The sequence below is a fragment of the Chrysemys picta genome, chromosome 5 (genome assembly GCF_011386835.1).
Source record: "Chrysemys picta bellii isolate R12L10 chromosome 5, ASM1138683v2, whole genome shotgun sequence".
Lineage (NCBI taxonomy): Eukaryota > Metazoa > Chordata > Testudines > Emydidae > Chrysemys > Chrysemys picta.
In genome coordinates this window covers 134386935-134413733 of record NC_088795.1, presented here as the reverse complement: position 1 = coordinate 134413733, position 26799 = coordinate 134386935, and the positions used below count along the sequence as shown (strand labels likewise).

The window sequence follows — 26799 nt, the reverse complement described above, 5'->3', positions numbered from 1 at the left end:
TGAAGCTAGACAAATTCAAACTGGAAATAAGGCAGACATTTTTAACTGTGAGAGTAATGAACCATTGGAGCAATGTACCAAGGGTTGTGGTGGATTCTCCATCACTGACAACTTTTAAGTGAAGATTGGATGTCTTTCTAAAACACTATGCTCTAGGCATTATTTTGGGGGAGTTCTATGGCCTGTGTTATACAGTGTGGTCAGATAAGATGATCTGGCCTTAGAATTTATTAGCTATCCCAAGGTGGTTCTTGTCTGATTTCAGATCAAGAACAGGAACTTCTAAGGCTTCGTCTTCACTACGGGGGGGGAGGGGGTTCGATTTAAGATACGCAAATTCAGCTACACGAATAGCGTAGCTGAATTCGACTTATCCGAGACGACTTACCCCGCTGTGAGGCCGGCAGCAAATCGACCTCCACGGCTCCCCCATCGATGGCGCTTACTCCTACCTGTGCTGGTGGAGTACAAGCGTCGATTCAGGGATCGATTGTCGCATCCCAACGAGACGCGATAACTCGATCCCCGAGAGATCAATTTCTACCCGCCGATTCAGGCGGGTAGTGAAGACATAGCCTAACTAAGAGAGCAAACCCAGTTGAGGAGTTTGTAAGACTGACATCTACCAGAACCCTATTTCGAGTTGGGGTTACCTTAATATGCATATAGGACCATTTATTGTCTTGTGTATGTTTTCTGTGTGATGCTTTTGCCCTAAGAATGAATGTACTTTGGTTTTCGGAGGCTGGTTGATAACTGTTATACACTGTTTTAGCCCCTGGAGAAAGCGCAAACCACAGGTGCCGGCACCAAGTCAGACCTGTTGAGGAAGTCACAGTGAGGTGCAGAGGGAATCAAATCCTAAACTACTGCTCTGGAGGGAGAGAGATGTGAGTTTCTTCCCAAGAGAGGTGATAGCTAGGAGGCATGAAACCTTAAGTGGGTGCCGTCAAGGATGCCAAGGAAGGGCATGCGGTGAAGCTAACCCTGAAATTGTGACATGAGTATCATGCTTCTGGAAGGTGCCATACTGATGGATCTGAATACTCTGTAGGGGCTGTAATTGACACAGCAAGATCAGCAATAAAGGATTAGTGCCTGTGTGTCATCAGTTCAAATTTATTTATAGTGATCAGGGTCTGAGTCAGGAAATACTTGTTCCAAAGGAGAGTCTGAAAGAATCTTTGCATTTCTCCAGAGAAATAGCAAAGCAGGCTTCAGTCAGTGGATGGGTTTCTTTATCTGTTACTAGGGTAACCAGATGTCCTGATTTTATAGGGACAGTCCCGATTTTGGGGGGGTTGTCTTATATAGGTGCCTATTACCCCCCACCCCGTCCCAATTTTTCGCTTTTGCTGTCTGGTCACCCTATCTGTTACATATTTTTGGAATCCTCCTGCCCCCATAGATGGTAGAGCAGGATAATTTTTTGTTAAAGCAGGGTTTTTTTTAGCACTGACTTCTTCGCTGCCAAAACGTGTCGTGGAATAAAATTGATGCCCTTCTTCTCAGCTTTGCAGAGGATCTGGCAAGCCTTCTTCCTCCTCTCTGTAGAAATCCTCATCATCTTTCCAGCAGCACAAGACCGATTATTGCAGAACATTTTCACCATTTGTTTGATCACTGATGTTTGGAGTAGCTAGTAGGAATAGTTTTATTCGGTGCATCTTCCAGGCATAGTCCAAGCACTACTTTGTCTCCCTCTCAGGTCTCCATAAACCATAGATTGAGAACCTCCAGGGTATATGTCCCTCTTCTTTCTCTCTCCCTTCAAAAGGGGGGTGATGTGGCTCAGTCAGTTCTTTGTCCAAAAAAGACCATTTTCATTTTGGTTGAAATTTTCCAGTTTTTCCAACAGAAAAACTTGAACATTTCAAAACACCCCAATTTTTTTTTTTTTGGTGGAAAAAGTGTCATGCCTAACTAACTAAATATATTCCCCAAACTGGCTTGTGAAAACAAACAAACCTGGAGTCCTGGATTTAGGTTTTTTGTTGAAAAATGAAAAATATTTACAAGAGTGGTGGTGGTGGGGAGGGAAGGAGGGTGTTCAACACAATTAAAACTAAAACCCATGAAAAATTATTGGCTTTTTTGATCATCTTAAATTAGTCTCTTCTTGCTGCCTCCTGCTCACTCTACATGACCTGTCATTTATTTCTGCCTTTCCCAGCAACAGCCTTTGTCGTTGTGTGGTCTCTTGGGTCCTGCTTGCATTATGTCAGCTTCAGAGAAGGCAGCAGCTTCTTGGAAGGTATCTGCTCCCCTCAGCCTTAAAACATTAAGGAAGAAAATGGATGTGAGAGGCAGCAGCTGGGTTTATTTTATCTTAATGATGCAGCCTTAAACTTCAGCCCCAGAGAGCAGCTACCTCTGGGGCTGAAGGTAAACATTATTTAGAAACCTATTGTTTTGTTGAATGTATCCATCAGCAGGTTACTGTGCTTAGCCATGTTGCTTCATCTTTCTCTCTGCTGAAGGTACAAGTGCAGCAATCCTCCATCCTCCTGCTCCACTTGTTGACTTTGGATCCAGGGGAAAAGCAGTTTTTGTTCGGTTACCCAAACATGCATGTAATAGCAAGATTAATTCTGGAGTGGGAAGTTGTTGCTCTATTGGATGAGTGACTCTTTGGAAAAGAGACAAGAGGCGGTGAGGTAATATCTTTTACTGGACCAGCCTTGGTACAATAAAAGATATTATCACTGTAATGTTCTGGGACCAACACGGCTTCAACAATACTGCAAATAATGTTGGAAAAGAGACTATTGTCGATGGACAGACTTTAAATGCTGATAATCAGGATTGTTTTTAATTCAACTCACCTCACATTGACTCTGGCACCTTCTGCTGCTTGTGGGAAACAGATGTACTGTCCATGAGCAGGACTGAGAACCAGGTGTTCCTGAGTTCTGTTACCAACTTGGCCATCGATGACCTCTCCGGGCTTGAACAAATCACCTACGGCTAGATTCATAAAGGTATTTAGGTGCCTATAGATGCAGATATGCATCTAGGGTGGGATTCACAAGTATATACGTACCTAACACCCACTGGAATCCAATACATTGAAATATCTGGCCCTTAACCTCTATGAACCAGATCTTCAGGTATACCTCCAGAGTAATAAGCTATTATATGCTCCCTTCCATTTGAAGATCATAGATCATTTCACAAATACTAAGGGCCAAATTCTGACGATGTTACACATTTTCAGTAGCCCCTTACTCCACAAGGAGTTCTGTTGACTTCAGTGTAAAGGTTTTGTGGAGTAAAGGTATCGGAATCTGGCTGTAATTGACTAACCTTAAGTATCATCCCCAACTTACAAATATGGAAGCATAGACAGAGGTGAAATGGTTTACCCAAGATAACCCAGGAAGTCAGAACTCAAATTAGAACCCAGGCCTCCTGATGCCTAGTCTTGAGCTTTAACCACTGGACAACACTGCCTCCCTTGTGAGACTGTGCTGAAGAACAAAGATAAGTGCAGTCACACCCTCAGCCTTTATCTGCCAATGCAGCAGCAACTGAAATGGGAAACTTCTCTCCATTTCTCTTCCCATAACATAGTCCTTATTGCTTGGAATTCCTTTCAGCTCCTAGTGTGTGTGTTTGCCTCCTTCACTTCCTTCAGATCCCTCCTTAAAACTGTGCACCTTCCTGAAAGCCTTTCAGTGATAATCCACTGTAATGTTAAAAACAGGTGGGCCACTTTCATATTGGCCCCTCTGCCTAGGTCACTGATGCGTGAAGTGTGATAACACTGTTTGCTTTGGGGAGGTACAATGTCTTTTCTGCTCCTGCTTCAGCCAAGTGTTTTCTGCCATGTGGTAGAGATCTGTGCTGACTGGCCTGGGCTCAAGTTCTGATGATGACCCAGACTATGGTCATTACAGCTGCACAGGCTAAAATGTGGAGGAAGGATTGTCTTGTGATTTAGGCATTAGTCTGTGACTCAGGAGATCTCATTTTAGTTCCAGCCAATGCCATAAGCACTGTGTGACCTTAGCTGAGCCGTTTCTCTGTAAAATGGGGTGATAATGTTACCCAAAGCTCTTGGTAACTTTTACTCTGTGCGAGGTGGTGTCAGGAAATAAATCAGGGGAGACACGGCCGTCTGACCGATAGATGGCTGGCACAAACAGGACAATACAAGAGTGCTTTCACTTAAAGCTAAACTTTACTTAGTCTCAAGCACTTACACACGTCCACAACAGGTTAGTAAAACACCCCCAACCCTCGATAATTACCGAAGCTGAGTGTGACTCTCGAGTGGCACAGGGACAGTCTTCCGTTGGCCAAACTTCCGTCTGCCGGTGGGGACTGCAAGATGTGTCCAGAGGGAGAGTCCCTGAAGAGCCCCTCCTGAGGAGTCCACTACCTCAAACTTTTTCCCCTTATTTATACATTAGTAATACAATGACCTATCACTTAAAGAAAACTTGCTAAAGAAGCAGTTTCTAAAGGACAAGTAAGAGGTTTCCTTCTGGTCATCAATTAACCAGCTGTGGGTTTTTTCAGAGTGTTCATGCCTTGGGGCCTTGACAAACACATTCCTGATGGCACATATAGATGAGCTTCCTTTTTTTCTAAAATACATGTATCAGCAATTTCAACATTCTTAGCAGGAAGGACGCGGGGTCAAGCTGCCCTGTCTGTGGCACCCAAAACCCCCTCTCCTCCTACCTTGGTTAAGCTAGGACCACTGCATGGCCAATTTACCACCTGCTGACTTGGCTACTTTCACTAATAAGCAATAGTGGTTCAGTGCGGCCTGCTGACTTGGCTACTGTTAGCAATAAGCAATAGTGATCCAGGCACTTTACTGATTTGCCAAAATCTTCCTGTACAATAGCACGTCCCTATCTCACAGGTGCTGTGACAATCAATTTATTAATGCATGTGAGGTGCTCAGATACTATAACAATGGGGACCATGTAGGCACTGGGATAATTATACATGAATGGCATAGTACATTTGTATGTTGCTGATTGCAAGTCATGGTGAAATTTGGGGGTACACAGGCTTGTTTTACCTTCACAGGTGAAGGTGGAGTTAGCAGGAAATAGGTAAGCAGGGAGATAACAAATGAGGAATATACAGACTTATTTTCTAAGGTAGAGCAAGCAAAAATATCGACTTAAACATTAAATGAGAGAGAGAGAATATACGTCATAACACATAGTTTAGAAGAGACTGCACAAATATTTTGCTTCATTAGCATTCATTCATTTTCAATCTAAGCTATTTCCCAAGCAGATTAATGTCATCAGGAACATGAATACATTTAAAAACATTATAGCCAGCATAGCTAAAGCCTTGTTTAAAGAATAAATGAGAAACAGCAGTTCGTAATGGCAATTCATCTCCCATAGTGTGTGGTTAATGTGAGGAACAACATTCAAAGCAGGTCTGGCATGGGGTGAGGGAAGACAGATTCTCTACAAATGGGAAGAATGCTGGCCTGCTGAGCCCAGAGGCAACATGGCAGTAAGTCAATCTGACAAGAGATAAGTAAAGGCATCTCTGTGTAGATCTGAGAAGCAAAATTGTTATACAAGCGAGGGGTGGCTGTGTCATTTAGTCACTCAGGTTGGGCATCACCCAGACACATGTGCAGGGTTGATCCAAAAAGCAGTGCTAGTGTTTCTCAAGAGGTGTAAATAGGGAGGAATAAGGGATATAATAACTGATCAGAACCTCTGCCCAAAACACCAAATGGAAACCCCTGAGATTTTGAAAAAATCCATCCATATTTAATCACCTAACTTTAGGCACCCAATGTTGAAATTGTTGGCCTAGGGATTGAACAAACCATTTTCCCTATTATCAGAGGCTTAGCCATTTTAGTCTGTATCTGCAAAAACAACAAGTCCGGTGGCATCACTTGCCCCATAACCTCAGCGGTACAGAATGCAATGTCATCCACAGCCTCAGAAACAACTCTGACATTATCATCAAAGGGGCTGACAAAGGAGGTGCTGTAGTCATCATGAACAGGTCGGATTATGAACAGGAGGCTGCCAGGCAACTCTCCAACACCACATTCTATAGTCCACTATCCTCCGATCCCACTGAGGAGTACCAAAAGAAACTACACCATCTGCTCAAGAAACTGCCTGCTATAGCACAGGAACAAATCTACACAGACACACCCCTAGAGCCCCGACCAGGGGTATTCTATCTGCTACCCAAGATCCATAAACCTGGAAATCCTGGATCCCCCATCATCTCGGGCATTGGCACTCTTACAGCAGGATTATCTGGCTATTTGGACTCTCTTTCCTCAGACCCTACACTACCAGCACTCCCAGCTATCTTCGAGACACCACTGACTTCCTGAGGAAACTACAATCCATTGGTGTTCTTCCTGAAAACACCATCCTGGCCACCATGGATGTAGAAGCTCTTTACACCAATATTCCACATGAGGATGGACTACAAGCTGTCAGGAACAGTATCCCTGATGAGGCCACGGCACACCTGGTGGCTGAGCTTTGTGACTTTGTCCTCACCCACAACCATTTCAGATTTGGGGACAACTTATACTTTCAAGTCAGTGGCACTGCTATGGGTACCCGCATGGCCCCACAGTATGCCAACATTTTTATGGCTGACTTAGAACAACGCTTCCTCAGCTCTCGTCCCCTAGTGCCCCTCCTCTACTTGCGCTACATTGATGACATCTTCATCATATGGACCCACGGGAAGGAGGCCCTGGAAGAATTCCACCTGGATTTCAACAATTTCCACCCCACCAACAATTTCAGCCTGGACCAGTCCACACAAGAGATCCACTTCCTGGACACTACAGTGCAAATAAGTGATGGTCACATAAACACCACCCTATACCAGAAACCTACTGACCGCTATATGTACCTACATGCCTCCAGCTTCCATCCTGGACACATCACACGATCCATTGTCTACAGCCAAGCCCTAAGATACAACCACATTTGCTCCAATCCCTCAGACAGAGACAAACACCTACAAGATCTTTATCAAGCATTCTTAAAACTACAATACCCACCTAGGGAAGTGAGGAAACAGATTGACAGAGTGAGACGGGTACCCAGAAGTTACCTACTTTAGGACAGGCCCAACAAGGAAAATAACAGAACACCACTGGCCATCACATACAGCCCCAGCTAAAATCTCTCCAGCACATCAACTATCTACAACCTATCCTGGAAAACAAACTCTCACAGCCCTTGGGAGGCAGGCCAGTCCTTGCTTACAGACAGCCCCCCAACATGAAGCAAATACTCACCAGGACTACACACCACAGAAAATACTAACGCAGGAACCAATCCCTGTAACAAACCCTGTTGCCTACTCTGTCCCCATATCGACTCTAGTGATACCGTCAGAGGACCCAACCACATCAGCCACACCATCAGGGGCTCTTTCACCTGTACATCTACCAATGTGATATATGCCATCATGTGCCAGCAATGCCCCCTGCCATGTACATTGGTCAAACCAGACAGTCTCTATGTAAAAGAATAAATGGACACAAATCAGACCTCAGGAATGGTAACATACAAAAGCCAGTAGGAGAACACTTCAGTCTCCCTGGACATTCAATAACAGATTTAAAAGTAGCCATACATCAACAAAAAAAACTTGAAAAACAGACTTCAAAGAGAAACTGCAGAGCTACAATTCATTTGCAAACTTAACACCATTAATTTGGGCTTGAATAGGGACTGGGAGTGGCTGGCTCACTACAAAAGCAATTTTCTCTCTTGGTATTGACACCTCCTGATCAATTATTGGAAGTGGACCACATCCACCCTAACTGAATTGGCCTTGTCAGCACTGGTTCTCCACTTGTAAGGTAACTAGGGTTACCATCCGTCCGTATTTCCCCGGACATGTCCGGCTTTTGCATCTCTAAATAGCCGTCCGGGAGGAATTGGTAACAAGGTTAAAATGTCCGGGGTTTTTTTCTCCCTCGCCTCCCTCCCTCCCTTCCATGCAGAGTGTGGCTGCTGATTGGGCGGCTAGGCCGATTGACCCACTCCCATTGGCCTCCAGCAGCCAGAGCCCTCCCCTGCTCCCCCCTCCCTCTCTCTGTAGTCCTGTGTAACACACAAACCGACCCACGTGGAGCCAGAATGGTAAGAGGAGTGGGGGGTGGGCAGTGAGGGAGTGGGGGAGTGTTGGATGGGTCCCCAGCCTCCACCTGCCACCCCCCCTCCGTGCATCCCCCCCTCGGTGGGTCCCCCATTCCTGTCTGCCTGCTGGCTCTGGCAGTACACGCAGATAACTGCTGTCTGCTGCCCCCGGGTCCTAGTGCCCCAATCCACTAATGGGAAGACAGGCTGCCCTTACCCTGCCCTTCCACCCTAGCCCTGAGCCTCTCCAACACCCCAAACCCCCCAGCCTTCATCCCCACACACCCTAATCCTCTGCTCCATCCCTGAGCCCCCTCCTGCATCATGAACCCCTCATCCCCAGACCACAGCCCTCACCCCTGCATCCCCTATCCCCAAACTCCCTCCCAATCCCCCTCCCTCTTCCCACACCCCCCCTCCTGCCCTCAAACTTCCTCCTAAAGCCTGCACCCCCTCCCTTTGCACCGCCTCTCACCCCCAAACTCATCCCAGAGCCTGCACCCCTCACCCCCTCCTGCACACCCACCCCCTGCATAGCGCCCGGAGCCTGCACCCAGCACCCAAACTCTATCCCAGAACCTGCACCCCTCCTGCACCCTAATCCCCAGCCCAGGACCCGCACCCCAGACCTCCTCCCCCCACCCAACCCCCCTCCCAGAGCCTTAGGCAGGTGGGGTGGGGGGTTCTGGGCACCACCAAAATTTCTACAACCCTGCCACCCATGCGAGTGGATAAGGGTCAGGGCAGTCAGGGGACAGGTAGGGTCCTGGGGGGGGGGGCAGTTAGGGTAGGGGGTTCTCAGCAGGGGACAGTCAGGGGACAAGAAGCAGGGGGGGTTGGGGTTCTGAGGGGAGCAGTCAGGGGGTGGGAAGTGGGAGGGAGTGGATGGGGCGGGGCTAGGGCGGGGCTAGGGCGGGGCTTCCCCCCCCCCCCCAGTGTCCTCTTTTTTGTTTGTGGAAATATGGTAACCCTAAAGGTAACTCCCTTCTCTTCATGTGCCAGTATATTTATTATCTGTAATTTTCCCTCCATGCATTTGAAGAAGTGGGGGGTTTTACCCATGAAAGCTTATGCTCAAATAAATCTGTTAGTCTTTAAAGTGCCACCGGACTCCTCATCATTTTCACTATGGAATCAACACTTTGCAATTCCATAGGCATGATTAAGATTCATTGGGTCACACAGGTGGTTATGAATCAAATGCCATGTTTCTTGCGTCTATCTTTCGTTCTTTAGTCCATGATACTGAACTGAACAGTCACATTACTGTCATGATAATGTTGGGAGAATTGCATACGAAGAAAAGCTTAGAATATAACTTTCTATTTATCACAACTAATCAGTTCCTTTGTGAAAAGCAGCTACTGGCTTACTGCTCATGATTCACCAGTGGAAGTGATTTGTGTACAGGCTTTACTAAATATTTGGGGATAAGTTCTGCACTTAACTGCGTGTTCAAAGATCCCATCAAAGTAAATGGGAGCTGTGTGTGTGCATCAGAGGGCAAAATCTGGACCTTGATTCACTCTGCTAGTTACAGTAGTAAGAAATATGCATTTGTGTTCTGGATTTTGTTTTATCGTACTGTCTGTGTGTGTGCTACAGTATCTCTGGGCTTCAGAGACTCTTCATAAAGAAATGTAGGCACCAAAGGAACACATATATTCTATTAATGTTGTTGCTATTTACCTAGGTTCCTTCCTACCTTTCTTCTATAGCTCTGCCCCCTTTCTGGGTCACCAACAGAACAACTTCTGCTCCCTATAGTGGCTATTTCACTCCTCTCAGATTCTTGTCCGAATCCGTATTCCAAGGTAGGATCTCAGGGCTTATTCCCCCCTATAACTACCTAGTGTCTGTTGCCAACTCCCCTCCTATCTACGGAGTGACTGAAAAGTTGCTTCCTTTGGTCCTCTTAACACCAACTTCCTCTGTTTATAGCTGTCCCAGCTCCTCCCCCAACTGGGCTTCATCAGCCATTAAGCCTTTTCAGTCCTGATTCTCTTCCAGGTGCAGACCCTCATGTGGTTAATTGGCCCTCTTTTCCTACTCAGGCCTCATGTGGAGTAGACACCCCATCACAACACCACAGAATATTTCCATTTTGTAGTTATGCATTTGATTTTTAACCCCTTCCTAAGTGTAGTACTTTCCATTTGTCTTGATTGTATTTCATCATGTTCACTTCAAGCCAATTCTCCAGTTTGTCAAGGTTCTTTTTATACTACTCCTCTCCTCCAAAGTGATTGCAACCCTTTCCAGCATGGTGTCCTCCCTGAATTTTATAAGCATACTCTCCACTCCATTGTCCAAATTATTAATGAATATATGGAATAGTACCAGACCCAGGACAGACCCCTGCAGGACATCTCTAGATACATCCTTCCAATTTGATTGTGAACCATTGGTAACTACTTTTTGAGTACAGTCATTCAACCAGTTGTGCATGCAACTTCTAGTAATTTCATGTAGACCACATTTCCCTAGTTGGCTTATGAGAATGTCATGTGGGACTGTACCAACAGCCTTACTAAAATCAAGGTCTATCATGTCTACTGCATCTCCCCATCCATTAGGCCAGCAACCCCTTTCAAAGATGGAAATTAGGTTGGTTTGGCATGATTTGTTCTCAACAAATCCATGCTGGTTATTCCTTATAACCCTATTACCCTCTAGGAGTTTACAAACTGATTATTTAATAATTTGTTCCAGTATCTTCCAGGTATCGAAGTTACACTGGCTGGTCTATTATTCCCCAGGTTCTCTTAGTTCCTTTTTTAAAAAAAAATAGGTACTATGTTTGTAGTTCTCCAGATATCTAGGACACCACCCATCTTCCTGTGAGTTCTGAAGATAATGGTTAACAGTTCATGATTGCTTCAGCTAGTCCCTTAAGCATTCTCGGATGAATTTCATCAGGTCCTGCTGGCTTGAATACATCTAACTTATCTAAATATTCTTTAACCTGTTCCTTCCCTATTTTGGCTTTGTGTCCAAATAGCATGAGGTGAAACAACTTTTATTTTTTGAATGCGGATCCCCTGAAACTTGCATGAGGCCCTTCCAGTTGAGAACCACATAAGCAGAGGACCTACACTTTCCTTAGTCTTTCTCTTGCTCATAAGGTTTTTGAAGAACCTCTAATTATCTTCCATGTCTCTTGCTAAGTTTAATTCATTTTGTGGTTTAGCCTTTCATTTTGCCCCTATATGCTTGTGCTATTCTTTTGTATTCATCCTTAGCAATTCATCCATGTTTCCAGTTTTGTAAGATTCCTTCTTGATATTCAGGTCATTAAAGAGCTTCTGATGGAGCCATATTGGTCTCTTACTATTCTTCCTATCTTTCCTTTGCTGTGGGATAGTTTGAAGTTATGCCTTTAATATTGTCTGCTTAAGAAACTCCAGCTCTCCTAAACTCCTTTATCCCTTAGATTTTCTTCCCAAGGGACTTTACCTAAAACTCTCTAGGTCCACTAATCCTTCTTTTCTGAAGTCTATTGTCCTTATTTTGCTGTGCTCACCCCTTCCTTTCCTTAGAATAATGAAATATCATTTCATGATCACTTTAATCCTAATGGCTTTCCACCTTCAGACTTTCAATCAATTCAGCCCTGCTGGTAATAATCCACCTCCCTTTTCTGGATGTCATGGTCTATAGTAGACTAGTAGACTCCTACCATGGGTCACCCCTATTTTTTTTTTTTTTATCCCTTTTATCTTCGCTCAGACTTTCAACTGGTCTGCCTCTCACCTCCTTCTGGACCTTAGAACAAGTGTATACCTTGTGCAATGAAACACCTCCTCCCGCCGCCTTCCTATTCCAATATTCCTGTCATGAGATTGTCATAATTTAGCTTATGTACTATGTTTATGTCCCACTCTCCTTGCATTTGTGTATAGATGCCTAAGATGTTGAGCAGACTCCCCCCACTGATTTCCCTGTTGTTGCGTCTCTGACTCTGTGTGCTACCCACAACATCTGGCCCTCAGAGGTCATCTTTTGAATGCTTACCTCTGGCCTTTTGTCACCTACCCCTTTGATCTTAAAGCCCTCTTTACCAGGTTGGCCTGTTAGAGTGCAAAGATGCTTTTCGTCCTCTTGGTCAGGTGGACTGCTTCTCTTCCCAGCTCCTTCCCGGAATGGCATCCCATGGCCAACGAAGCCGAAACCCTCCCATTGACACCATCTGTGCAGCTATGTATTCAGCTCCAGGCTGCAGAGATATATCCAAAGAGCATTGCTGTTTGCTTTCTTGTCAGCTACCTCTATAAAGCTTCCCTGAGGAAGTTCCAAGCTAGTGATTGACCTAAGAGGGCTGTGTTATCAAATTAGTGTGTGACATTTAATCTGCAGCACACCCACTGATACCAAATTCTCCAGACTCTATTTCGCATTTCTGACCTCCATTTTGAATGAGCAAGAGTCACTCCACCACTGGAAGCTACAGGTCACATGATATTACCAAGCATGCACAGTCAAAAGTAGGGGAAAGGTCAGCTGAGTTTCAAAAATAGGGGAAGGCTCAAATGAGGTAAACAATCAAAGTAGGGAAAAGGTCAGGTGATCATAACTCTGAGGTAAACGATGGCAGTGAGCATGTGTGGAATGTTTTTGAATGTTGTCATGCATTCAAGAACGTTTGGAATGTCGGTACTGGGTATGTGCAGTAAAGATTTGATGTCCTGTCTAAAAATAGATTTGGGAAACAGTATACAGGTCAGTGTGTCAGTGGGCAGCGGACAGTGTGCTGACAGGATAGCTGAAGAAAGGAGTAGGAGTTGAAGAGTGGAATAGAGCAGAGTGGACATGGTGGAGAAACATGGAGCAGTGCAGAGAAGAACAGCAGTGGCAGAATCATCATCAGCAGTAACAGGAAAAAACCAGCAGCGGGAGTCCTGTGTCAGCAGACAGAGTAAGATTATCAAATCATAATTGTAGTGTAGTACAGTCTAGTGTTAGTGTGTGGATTAATAAAGATGTATGTGCATTGATTGTGGAAAGAAATGTATAAGATGTAAAGTGTTTAGAAAATGCTATCAGCAACCTGTGACAGACTGGCCATCTGTGACAGGGTGCAACCACTTAGAATCATGTCAACTATACGTTATTGGAGTCTGGAATGCTCTCTAACTTTGTTATAAGGGATTTGTGTTCTAGATCATTATTGCTAGGAATTATTATTTGCACCAATCAGGGCCGGCTCCCGGCACCAGCCTGGCAAGCAGGTGCTTGGGGTGGCCGCTCCGGAGAGGGGCGGCACGTCCAGGCATTCGGTGGCAATTCGGCGGACAGTCCCTCACTCCCACTGGGAGCAAAGGACCTCCCGCCGAATTGCCGCCGCAGATCGCGATCGCGGCTTTTTTTGATGCTTGGGGCGGCCAAAACCCTGGAGCTGGCACTGGCACCAATAAAGAGGTGCCATGTTTTGTAAAGAACACGGTCTTTGTGTCAGTCATTTATCGGAAGGCTGTATCTGTATCCTCCAGGTATTTTCTTAGCCACCTTGGATGCAAACTACTACCGTTGGAAAAGAGATTGGTTGTAAAAAGTGCTGTTTTGAAGGAATCCCTTGGTAAACCCAGGTAGGGGCAATAGATTAGTTATGTTCTGGGGATACCCCAAAAACAGATTTAGGGTAACACCACAAGCTGGAATGGGAGTGGAGCAGCTAGAACAGGGATGGGCAAACTTTTTGGCCCGAGGGCCACATCTGGGTATGGAAATTGTATGGCAGGCCATGAATGCTTACGAAATTTGGGTGTGGGAGGGGGTGAGACCTCCAGCTGGGGGTGCAGGCTCTGGGGGGGGGGCTGGAGATGAGGGATTGGGGGTGCAGGAGGGTGCTGCAGGCTGGGACCAATGGGTTTGGAGGGTAGAAGGGGGAATCAGGGCAGGGGCTTGGGGTGCAGGAAGGGATAAGGGGTGCAGGCTCCAGGCGGTGCTTACCTCAAGCAGCTCCCAGAAGCAGCGGTATGTCCCCCCTCCGGCTCCTACATGGAGGCACAGCCAGGCAGCTCTGCGTGCTGCCCCGTCCGCAGACGCCACCCTTGCAGCTCCCATTGGCCACAGTTTCTGGCCAATGGGAGCTGCAAGGGCAGCATGTGGAGCCCCTTGGCTTCCTCTATGCATAGGAGCCGGTTTGGGGACATGCCCCTGCTTCTGGGAGCCACACAGAGCGGGGCAAGCCCTGGACCCCACTCTCCAGCGTGAGTTTAAGGGCCGGATTAAAAGAGTATCCAGGCCATAGTTTGCCCTGAGCTAGAACCTCCATGGACCACTTTGACAATGGTGATGCTTTCCACTTCCTAGCACTTTTCCTTAGAGTATCACAAAGGTCTTTATAACAGTTTAGCCTCGTCACACCTGTGAGGTGTGAATTTCTGTAGCCATGTCACAGAAGGGTAAACTGAGGCACAGAAGTCAAGTGATTTACTCAAGGTTACACAGCAAGTTGGTGTCAGGACTGAGTCTTGACCTCCTCTTTCTCTAATCACTTGATAAGCTTACTTCATATGCTACCCCCATGATCTTTCCTACAAACAAGTTCAGCTTGCTCTTACGCTAGGTGCTAAATCCATGGTCCCATTGAAGTCAAATGGAGTTTTGCTTCTGATGTCAGTACAGACCAGGATTTGGCTAGGAAGGCCTGAGCCTACAATTGAATTGATTTCAGTGGGGCTTCAGAAGGGCAGACTTGTATGTCCATGCAGAGCAGATTTGCCCATGCAGATCAGCTGGCAGGATCACAGCCTAAATTGATAGAATTTCCTTGTAAGAATTCCAGTGCATCCCAGGCTACACCACACATTTTATTAAATTCAGATAAAATTGATTTTCAGTTGCTGCACTGTCTAAATACACAATCGAAATCCTCTGAGCCACTCACCCAAAGCTCCAGATAGTCCTCAAGTGGAAAATTACATCTGTTTTCCCAAATGCTCATCTTGCTTCTGTTTGCAAGAAACCATAACACCCTAGATCCTCAGCTGCTATAAGTGAGCACCGTTCCATTTACTGTGGTGAAGCTATACTGATTCGCACCAGCTAAAGATTCCATTCAGAGTGGGTCAAACATATAATTATAAAACTGGTATTAGTGGGTGAGGGCTTCCTATGAGTTCAATGAAGCTTTCAAAAGTAGGTGAGCTTAAGACTAGGGAACAATTCCCGTGGCATGTAATTGTTTAAAAGGTGCTGCTAGCAAGGGGACAATCAAATGGGGTGGAGAGGGACGGCACTGCAGCCGGAGACCCCATGAAGAATTCTACCAGACTCCACCTGTGCAGAGGGTGTGCTTCCTTATCCACACCTAGAAAGCTCCCTGAGTTGCTCTAGGAGATGGGGCCGAGGGCATGTCCTTGCCTTTCAACCGAGGGCATGGCTACACTCGCAGATGTAGAGCACTTTGAGTTAAACCAGCCTTCGTAGAGTGCAGTAGGGAAAGCGCTGCAGTCTGTCCACACTGACAGCTGACAGCGCACTGGCGTGGCCACATTAGCAGCTCTTGCAATGGCCACAGAGAGCAGTGCATTGTGGTGGCTATCCCAGTATGCAAGTGGCTGCAACATGCTTTTCAAATGGGGGTGGGGTGGAGTATGACAGGGAGTGTGTTGTGTGTATGTGGGGGGAGAAAGAGTGGGTTTTTGGGGGGCTGAGAGCATGTCAGCATGCTGTCTTATAAGTTCAGACAGCAACAGACTCCCCTACCCCCCGCCTCTCTCTCTCTCTCACACACACACACACACACACACACACACACACACACACACACAGCATTCCACAGTAAGGGCTTGCATGCCAGCTGTCAGAAACAGAACTTTGAAAGGGCATTTCCGCATTCCCATAGGAGTTCAAAACAATGACAAGTGGCCACTTGATTTAAGGGGATTATGGGACATTTCCAGAGACCGATCAGAGCGCAGTAATGCAACACCTCGTTCATACTGACGCCTGGGCGTTGTAGCCAAGGCGCAGCAAACGTTATTCCTCTCGCTGAGGAGGAGTACCAGGAGTGCTCTAGCCACAGAGTCAGAGCGCCCTACGTGCCTTGCCACTGTGGACGGGGAGTGAGCTAGTGCGCCCGGGGCTCCTTTTATTGCGCACTAATTCGCAAGTATAGCCAAGCCCATAGGCACGTGTGGGGAGGCTACGACACAGCAGGTAGCCCACGTAATTCTAGTCAACCGCCCTCTAGTGGTGAAATGGGGTATGTGCTTATCAATAAATACCCCTGTAGACACAAACAGACTAAGGATCTATGTGCTTTATCAATACTAAGGAACTAATCCTCACAACACACTGCTGATATAAGGATGCAGGCAATAATTAAAGAGACAGTTCTTCCTAGTGAGTAGAGCAATAGAGTGAAATTTGGGGAACTGGGGTTCTATTCCCAGCTCTGTCATTGACCTGTGAGTTTTTCACCCCTCCCTGCCTTAGTTTCCCCAATTGTAAAAGGGGGCTAATGATGCTGATGAGCTCTTTTATAAAATGCTTTGAGATCTACTAAGGAAAAACACTGTAGATGAGCTAGTTGTTGTTATGGTTAAAATTAACATTTGCTACCATTGGTGATGACTTAATTCTTTCCACTTGCATAGGAACACAGGAATTACCATATTGGAGCAAACCATTAGCCCATCTACTCAGTAAACAATCTCTAAATGTGGTCGGTACCAGGTGCTTAAATAGAAGGCGCAAGAAACTCTGAAGTGGGCAATAATAGAATAACCAGCCTACAAGGAGAGCTTCTTTCTAACCCTCTCAATGACTGGTTCTATTCTATATAGGCCCTTCTGCTGTGCTCATCATTGTAGTACCTGAGCACTTCTTATGCCCTGAAGCATGAGGGCTTATGATCCTTCCAAACTTACTTTGTTTTAATCCTGACAAAAATTGTGGATACGCTCCTATTTTCTTGAGGGGAGGGAGGGTGTGCACTCTTCTGTAGGCTGAGATCTCTGCATCCCTCCATTCCCACCCACAAGTTCCCTGTGCGCCTCCCTCCCATCCTCTGCTATTTCAGGCAGGGCTCTGTATTCTCCCCGAGTTGGGGTGTAAACACCCTGCACTGGCAGCAAAAGGGTAATGAGGAGCCTGAAGGATAAATTAGCCCACTTGGTGGCACCTGGAGGGTGGGGGAAACCAATTCATCATTGGATCCAGCTGGGGAGGAGCTCAGAGCAGGGAGAGAGGGCTGCGAGAAAGAAAGCTAGGAGAACGGTAGGCTTTGGGGAGCTCCCCTAAGAAGGGAACTCTGAGAGGCCAGGAGAGAAACTGAGAAACCACAGGGACAGAGCAGACCCTACAGGGAGCCTTGATAAAGGGCAGGGAATGCCTTGGGAGTTGTTGCTGGCTACCAGAGCCAGAAAGGACTCTGTGGAGTCCAGAAATTCATACAGACCCTAAGGCTAGAAGAGACCATTGTGGTCATCTACTCTGACCTCCTGCACTTGCAGTCCACAGCTGAAGTGGGTGTTGGCAGAGGCTGCTGTTAGCGGGGAGAGCCTCCTATGCCATGCCCAGTCATGAATGTGTGCAGGGGTGGGTCTACCTTTTTATGCTCCTATACCAGAGTCTCCCATTTTCTCTACGGCAGGGGCTCTGTGTATCCCCTTCCACCATGCCAGTGTCCCCCACTCTCAGCACCATGACAGAGGGTCTGGTATGACTCCTGCACAGCAACGTTCCCCATTTTCTGCATCATACCAAGGGCTCTTTATATATGTCTCTTCCTCCTCCTCCTCCTCCTCCTCCTTCTGCCACCCCCATTACCTTTCTTTCCCCCTGTCTGAAAAGGCGGGGTGGACAGTCAGAGCCCTCTCTTCCCCTACCTGGAGGAGGTAAGATGTCAGGAAGGAGGACTGAATTAAGCCTGTCTCCCTCTGCCTGACCCTGCTGGATAAGTATCTGCCCCACAGCTCCCAGCAGGTGGAGCAATTATTCCCCTGCTGTCATTCAGGATGCCATGAGGTTGAACTCTGGGAGGATGAGCCGGGGTATTGCTATGCTACAAAATGTTAATGGATGCCCTCAACAGGTGACAGCAGCTCCATCTGTCCCCCGTTGTCCCCTCTTTCAATGTTCTGATTGTCCCACCAATCAATACAGTTCCGGTGATTAATGCCTGGGGTGTTCCCTGAAAGTTTAGAATCAATTGGATGCGGTATTCAAAAGTTACTGTGTTGCAGATGGACAAACAGACATGCTGTCCAGTTGAGAGTAAGGCCTCACGAGCTTGCCCGATAATAAATGTCTAACTTTCTTTTGAGCCCTGCTAAATTCTTGGCCTCTGTCTTGTGTCAGTGAGTTCCATGGACTAATTAGACATTTTTTTGGGGAGGGGAGAGAAGGGGGGAATATACGTGTTTCCTTTTTGTCAGCTTTAAATACAACAGAAAGCAACTGTGTTCTCATGCTGCCACCCTCTCATTTAATATAGGCTAGCAGGAGTCGTTCAGCATAGCTTGCTTATCGGAGTGCTACTGATGTGCATCATACTGGTAAGGAAGATGGCAAACCTCCTTTTACAATAGACAGTGACTTTATACCTAAACATACACACACACACATCAGCCTCTATACACACCTGCTGCTTTCTTTTTGTTTTGCTTCGCATGATCCTTTATACGGAATTAACGACTTACATAACCGTTGTCATGTTTTGCTGAGCTGCCTGGCGTACGTTCCCTGAATCCAGATGCACGATGCTTTTCCTTCTACCTTGAATGCTGATGAATAAGTCAGCTGTGCCTCTGACGTGGACATGCTAAACAATAGATCAAACCGATGGATGTATTTGAGCAGAAGTTCCGTTGGTTGGCACATTTCCATGACAGCTAAACTGAAGTATCTCTGGACGTGCCTAGTGCACCCTCTTGTGTTTATTTGCTGTAAATGCATGATTTAGTCAGAGTTACAGTTGATGCACATTTCATTGAATTTAGACACAGGTAGGGTGACCAGAGAGCAAGAAAAATTGGGACAGGGGGTGGGGGGTAATCAGAGCCCATATAAAAAAAGCCCCAAATATCGGGACTGTCCCTATAAAACTGGGACATCTGGTCACCCTAGACACAGGTGAGGGTGTGAAATCAATGTCAATCAAGGCTTCTTCATTGGTGTCTCAGCAAAGATTGGGGTGGGGAGAAAGAAGAGACGCTTGCATTTGGGAGTGGAGGGAATTCTTGGCAACTCGGTGTTTGTCAGAAGATTGTGTCAAATCTTCAGCTGGTGTAAATTGGTGTAGCTCTATTGAGCTCAGTAGAGCAATGCCAATTTATACCAGCTCAGGATCTCGCCCTTCATATAACTGCTTCATTACTAAAAATGAAACAAAATAAAAACAGCTTGGGAAATTAACTCACATCAGCCTGCTGCATGAAATAAAAACTTTTGTTTTAATCTCCAGCCACTCTGAATAATTTACTTATGCATTCAATTCACAATCCTTTTCTTTGGGTCTTAAAAGCACATTGAAAGGCTTTTCAGATCATGATCAATGGTACATGGAAGCTAAAGAGATTTTCCTGGTCCTCCTTAGTATGCTTGCTGGCCTGTCATGGGCAGATTGCCCATATCTTTCTCCCTGTTCTGCCTTTTACCACTTCCAGACAAGGAAGAAATCCTTCTAATAATTATCCATTTTGATGTTGTCAGCATAATTTCTTCTTATTGATTTTCCTTTCTAGCTTCAGCCCTACTATTGCAAGTCTAAGTTTCCCAGAACATTCACTATAGTGACAGCTTTAGAAAGAGCCTCGACTGGACATCTGAGGTGCCTATTAACAGTGAGAGAATGATAGAAAGACTTCCCTTCCCTTCTCAGTTACGCTAAATGGAAATCTAAACTTACCTGAACAAAGTTGCCCTCAAATTATCTTGGCTGGTTCATTCCCACTCCTCCCACTCCCTGTTTGCATTGACTGATTAAGGTTTATAAGCTGGCCAATAACTCCTTGCACAAAGAGGGCTAAAGTATATTCTTGCTTCATGTCCATGGCACTGTGACTGGGTCTATCAGGCCTTCTCTGCCTCTTACTGCAGGCTTCAATGCCCTGGCAAAAACCCATTCAAGTGGGGCTACCAACAAGGCTTAGGCAAGGTCTACACTATGGGGGGGGGAAGGGGGAGTCGACCTAAGGCCTGGTGCACACTAACCCCCCACTTCAAACTAAGATATGCAACTTCAGCTACGTGAATAACGTAGCTGAAGTTGAAGTACCTTAGTTCGAACTTACCACGGGTCCAGATGCGGCAGGCAGGCTCCCCTGTCGACTCCGCGTACTCCTCTCGCAGAGCAGGAGTACCGGCGTCGACGGCAAGCACGTCCGGGATCGATTTATCGCATCTAGACAAGATGTAATAGATCCCAGAAGATCGATTGTTACCTCCGGACCCGGAGGTAAGTATAGACCTACCCTTAGATACGCAACTTCAGCTATGCGAATAGCATAGCTGAAGTTGCGTATTTTAGGTCGACTTACCTGGCTGTGAGGATGGCGGCGAGTCGACCGCTGCCGCGCCCCCGTCAACTCCACTTCCGCCTCTCGCTGCGGTGGAGTTCCGGAGTCGATGGCAGCGCGATCGGAGATCGATTTTATCGCGTCTACACTAGACACGATAAATCGATCCCCGATAGATCGATCGCTACCCGCCGATCCGGCGGGTAGTGAAGACGTGCCCTTAGTCCCCCAGCAGCCGAGACACAGACAAATTGGGAGCCGGCAGGCCAGTTAAGAAGGCTTGGCTGGGTGCTTCTTTTCAGGGGGGAGTGGTGGGTGAGGAATGCTGAGTTGAACCACACCACTATTCCCGAACCCCAAGGCTGTGCCCAGGCCTTTGCTTAAAATGCTGCAACCAAGCAGTTGCCACTTCTGTAGGTTTGCTAATTTAAAGGTGCAGACAGCCAAATTCCAAGTTCTGTTGTTTAGCCATTTAAAGACTGATGCTGAGCTTATGGTATTTGCTGTTCTGCTCTCGGCAGGCTGCTATAGGCATGCATTGAAGTCAAAGGAGACCGAGAACAAAATAAGGTCAATATGTGGAACATTACAGAGTTTTAAGGGGGACTGCCAAAATTCTGGTCTTAGCCACATCCTATGCAATGCCATACGTTGGTCCATTTATGTATTCTCAGGCCTTAATGCTGCTATTATAAACAGAATTACATTGACAGCCAGTCAAAAAACTTCAAAATTCGAAATTTTCTGACAATGAAAGGGGACAAACTTTTGTGAAAATCTTTGCAAACAATATTCCCACATTCTGATTGATTTTGTGATGCAAAACCTTTCAAAGATGACTGGAGAAAATTCCTTCACCTCAATCTAGTGCTGTCATCCAAAAATCTCTGGGTGTGTCTGAACGATTATGTCAGTATCCAAACTCAACTGCAAATTTCTTACACGGGGCTTATGTCTGTTTTGTAAAGCACTAAGCAAACTGTTGGCAATCAGCACAATCACCTGTAAAGAAGGTCAAGAAAGAGTCACCGGGCACTATGATAAAACCACCACACGCATTTCTGCTTGTCAGCTAAACAGGAGTTTTCATCTGGATGAAGGTCTACTGCAAAAATGTGAATAATATTTTTATGATACTTGATGCTGCCTCAGCACAGGGGTCTGGACTCTATGACCTCCTCAGGTCCCTTCCAGATCTACATTCTATGATTCTCTATTTTTTTTTTTTAAGTAACTGGGGTAGGGAGGGGGGAAGCACAATGGTTAATTTCAGATGAGGCATGAGTCATGTGACATAACTTTGGCCACTGTTGCTGTGGTAACCAACTATGACAATGTGTCAGACGACAAGTACACTTTAGACAAAATGAACTGTTTCTGAAATGTGTGGGGAAAAAACAGATGGATTTTGTCTTAAAATGGACTCTTCAGCGTTTGCGTTCTGAAAGAACTTACATGGAGAGAAAATAAATCCACATTCATTTCACGGTAGCTGTTCAGAAGCTTGACCACAGGACGGTGAGGTAGCTGAATTCCCCTGTACTCACTGAGCAAAGCACTTTCCTACCCCCATAATAACTGGTACTTTGGCCACGTAGCAGTGAGAGAAGGATGTGAGCTTTGCCTCGTGTTCTTCCAGATGCATTTCTCCCCTCTAACAGTATGTCTACACAGCAAAGAAAAACCCAGAGCTGGCCTATGCCAGCTGATGGGACGCTGGAACAATTTGGGGGTGCTGAGACCCAGGGAACCTAACTGTAAACCCTGTATATGATAGAAACCACTTCAAGGCAGGAGGTGTGGCAGCACCCCTCGTTCCAGCAGCCCTGGCTGTGGGATTGTCTCATTGCAGTGTAGACCTTTGGGCTCAGGCGGGATTCTAGGACCCTGCGAGGTGGGAGGGTGTCAGATCTCGGGCGCCAGCCTGAGCCCGGAAGTCTACACAACAACGAAACAGCCCCGCAGCTTGAGTCCAAGTTGCCGTACTCTTAATGACTTGTTTTGGACACACACTCAGCTGTCCTTTCAAACCACATACTTGTATACACATACTTGTAGACATAGAAACAAGCAGTAGTTGGAACCACTGTTACCTGATTGGCTCCAACACTCAATGGCACATGTCACCATGGGTTTTTTGTGTGTGCAGAATGGCTACAGCTGCAATTCTGGCCTTTGTCCCGGCTTGACAAAGCCCTGGCTGGGATGATTTAGCTGGGAATTGGTCCTGCTTTGAGCAGGGGGTTGGACTAGATGACCTCTTGAGGTCCCTTCCAACTCTGATATTCTATGATTCTAATAATTGTTAGTGTTTCCACTTTTTGACCAGCTCTAGGAATCAGTATTTTCCATCCCCTGGGAAATGACACTAGTTTGACATTTTGTTTTTATCCCAAATTAGGGGCAAAAAATTGAAATTTCAAAATTGTTCATGATGCAGAAAGCTAAAAAAAATAATTAAAATCAGAAATTTCAAATCCTTTAGTTCACTGTCCAACAAGGTCAAAACTATGTCAGCCGTGCTGCGGTTCCCCATGGGAGTTGTAGTTCAGAAACCTCATGTATCTCTTCTCTTCTATGAGCCAGATTGCTCAACCAGATTACATCTCCCATGATGCCCCATGGTCATGAGATTCCTATGATGCCCTGTGACAGTTCAACCATAGGGGAGATTGTGGGGTTTCATAGGTTATTGTAATGGTTGCCTGCCTCTTTAAGGGCCAGAGGCCTGCGCTATCAGTCCTATTTACTAATCAGATGTGGGTGGGAAGAAGACAGGTGTGCCCTATACAATGCTGCAGGAGAATTGCAAGAGGGGACTCTGTTGATGGGGGAGCTGCCAGAGGGATAGGGTCTTCTCTGCCTGGCCCTGAAGGAAGAGGCCAAATCCCGTCAGACAGATGGGGATTTGCATCTAGCTTGGGAAGAGGCAGACAAGGGGAAGGACTTTATGGAAGAAGGCTGAGAGTCAGTGGCTTGAAGGGAGGTAGGCCTCCAGGGAGAAAGCCCTGGAAGGTTGTGCTCTATAAGAGGAGCAGAGAAGAACTCTGCAGAGCCCAGGTGAGGGGGTAAAGAGTCTGTAGAAAACTGAGCCTAAGAAGGGAACTAGAGTTTACGTTCTGTTATGTTTACTTTCCATTTGGGAGAGTAGAACTGCAGATAAGCCCAGCTGAGGTAGAAGATCTTTTGATCTGTGGTATGTGAGACATTTGGTTTGGACTTTGTTTACCCTGGTAGTGGGGATGGAACTGAGGGTGAACTGGCTGAAGGGGCCAAGTCACTATACGGGATGCACCGAAGCCTGAAGGAGACAGGGCTGAGTTGCTGCAATGCCAGGTCATGGTGGGCAAGGGTGCTTCTGGGATGGTGAATCTTGTTTCAGAGATATAGTCCAAGTTGATAGGAAAGTGCCAAACCAGCTCTACTTATTTTATAAATAGTCATGGTGGTTTATAGACAAATGAAAGAATGTAGGCCAAAATCTGCTCTGAGTTACACCAGTGTAAATCTGTAGTAACTACAATGACTATAACTTCCAGAGGAAGAACCATCAGTAGTGGCAGGAGGCAGTCAATCCTATGTGGGTCGCTGTGTTTCCCTCGATATAATGCAGTATATGATGGTCCGATGTTAGTAGGATCATCCTAAGACTCATAACAATAAAACTCCTGCAAGGAAAGCTTTGATAGTCTCTAAAACCCACAGGGAATTCCAGGAAGGTTCATGTAATAAAGGATCAAAAGGTACCTACAGGATTTCAGACATTGCACTCTCCACAGCTTGCTACCGAATCATACAAATTAGAGAAGCCCTGTTAGGTTGTCTAGCCCGTCTCATGACAATGTGGGACTTCTCTCTGCTATCCACTGTATTGCAGTATTTTGTCCAGACCAGTTTTGAATGTTCCTGGGATTTCTAACACATCCTTCAGGCAGTCGAATACTACCTCAACCTGCACATCTCTCTTGAGAGGCTCTGGAGTGGAGCTGAGCTGAGCATCTTTCAGGAGGTGCTCTGCCTCTCAAAGGGTCAAATCCATAGAGCTCTCCATTGGAGAATTGCTCCTGACATTAAAGTCTATGTTTCCCTTTGTTTAATTTAATCCTACTGCTCCTAGTGATGCCCTGTGGGCCACCTTAAACAATTCTTCTCCATTCATGGTGTTTATCCTTCAGACTTACTCCCCTTTTCCTTAGTTCAACATCATTGTTCTTCTGATCTTTTCTCAAAAGTCAGTCCCTCCAGCCTTCTAATAATTTTTCTTCTTGGAATTCCCTCCAATTTGTCAACATGTTCCTGCCTTGCAGGTGCTTAGAAGTGAAATCAGCTTTACAGGCGTAGTCAGCATGGTTGCCTTTTATAGGTGGCTATAGTTTTTTCGGCTACTTTGCCTGCCATTATCATTTCTGGCTCAAATTTCTTCCTTTTACCAATCTCCTTAAAACACATTTCAGGGTAGCAAAGGTTCGTTCTTGCTGGAAAGATGTATGTAGCTGAGGGAGCATATTGAAAACATGGTCCTCAAACGTTCCAACACCCAACTACGTGCTTGTAGTTTCTGAATATTTTACACTATTGTAGGCATTAAAAGGCCTGCTGTTACCCCTCTCAAATATTCATCAGAACAGCCTGAGGCAACAACTTAAGACAAACACTTGGGGATGCTTCCTAAGGTTACTTATGAACATCTGAGTGGTTAGATGCCGGAAGCATTAATAAAACGTAACCTGTCCATGTGCTATTACAGAAGGGCACAGGAAGGACATCAATTTAGAGAAGGAAAGGAAAATAAACTTTTCCTGGCCTGTTAAAATGTCAGCTGCAGTCCAATACCCAGACTTACCCAAGCACTTTGAAAGTAAATTGCATATGTAAACAATGGGAGGCAGTTGAAGGTTGTGGAGGCAGAGAAACCTGTGCTGTTTTATTGTTTCATAATATTCACCATCTCTCAAAACCAACAACCAATCTTGGGATCAATAAATATTTAGCCCTTTCAAATAGCAAAGTAAGGCTGAATCTGCATCAGTATTATTCCCCTGGCTAATGTCTTCATTAAGACAAGGGTTATATGATACACAGACATATTTTTGTACTTATCATGCATGCTTAATTGATTTACATTGTCTGAACATATTGTTATCTATGAAAAGATACCTTCACAGTGTCCTTAAAACCTCATTAGCTTCTGCTTAATATCCATTTAAACTTGAGTTTTATTCACAAATGCAAATTACAAACATTCTTAATTGCATGTCACACATTGTAATTACAACTCCATTTCCTCTGTCTTGACGTAATGCGGATTTAATATTTTGCTAAATCACGAGCCGAGATAATGCATAATGACTTATCACTTAAACGGAGGCAAATCTTTCCCATTGTTCTGTCGATTTGGTCAATATGTGCAGCAAGGAAAGATATCTTGCAACTAGCAGGAACAAATTAACATTAGCACTCTCAGGGCCCAGTGTAAAAGCAATACAGCACTCACTTTCAAATGGGAATCAGTAAGTAATCCTTTGTTAAGCAAAATAAATGCCATAATGCACATTTCAGCTTTGTACAGTACAGCGGTGTCCCATTGAAACTATATCTCAAAGCCTATTCAGTGTTAAATTATATAATTAAAAGGAAAATAAAAGCCAAATTCAGCATTGCCTGAGCTGTACAAGTGTAGCTTTTTCTCATATATGGCACAGGGTTTTTGAAGATCACGACATTCGAACAGACACCAAGCTTCTTGTTTATCAAGCCGCTATTCTCCCAACACTGTTGTATGGGTCTGAAACTTGGACAACCTATAGACACCACTTGAAAGTCCTTGAGAGGCACCATCAATGCTACCTTCGTAAGATTCTGAAGATCAAATGGGAAGACAGGTGCACAAATATAAGTGTCCTGGAAGAGGCAAAGACCACCCGTATTGAGGCAATGATCGTCCGTCACCAATTCCGCTGGACTGGTCACGTTGTCCGGATGCCAGACCATCACCTCCCAAAACAGGTCCTGTTCTCTCAGCTGAAAGAAGGGTACCATAATGTGGGTGGACAACGGAAGCATTATAAGGACTTACTGAAGGACAACCTAAAAAAGTGTAATATTAACATTGACACTTGGAAGACACTTGCCCAGGATTGCTTAAAATGGAGTGAAGTCCTGCATGATGGTCCCCTGCATTTTGAACTTGCTCACCAACAAGCTGAAGA

The 26799-nt window shown here is 45.6% G+C and overlaps 2 long non-coding RNA genes across 2 annotated transcripts in view; one reads left to right on the top strand and one right to left on the bottom strand.

Moving 5' to 3' along the window:
* Nucleotides 1–26799, top strand: part of LOC135984021 (uncharacterized) — a 170852-nt gene that overhangs the window by 37735 nt on the left and 106318 nt on the right. The window lies entirely within an intron of this gene.
* On the bottom strand, nucleotides 1888–4366 carry LOC122172537 (uncharacterized). Its single transcript, XR_006172938.2, has 3 exons — nucleotides 4254–4366; nucleotides 2826–2967; nucleotides 1888–2272 (listed from the first exon to the last, which is right to left on the bottom strand). It is a non-coding gene; the product is annotated as an uncharacterized LOC122172537 (long non-coding RNA).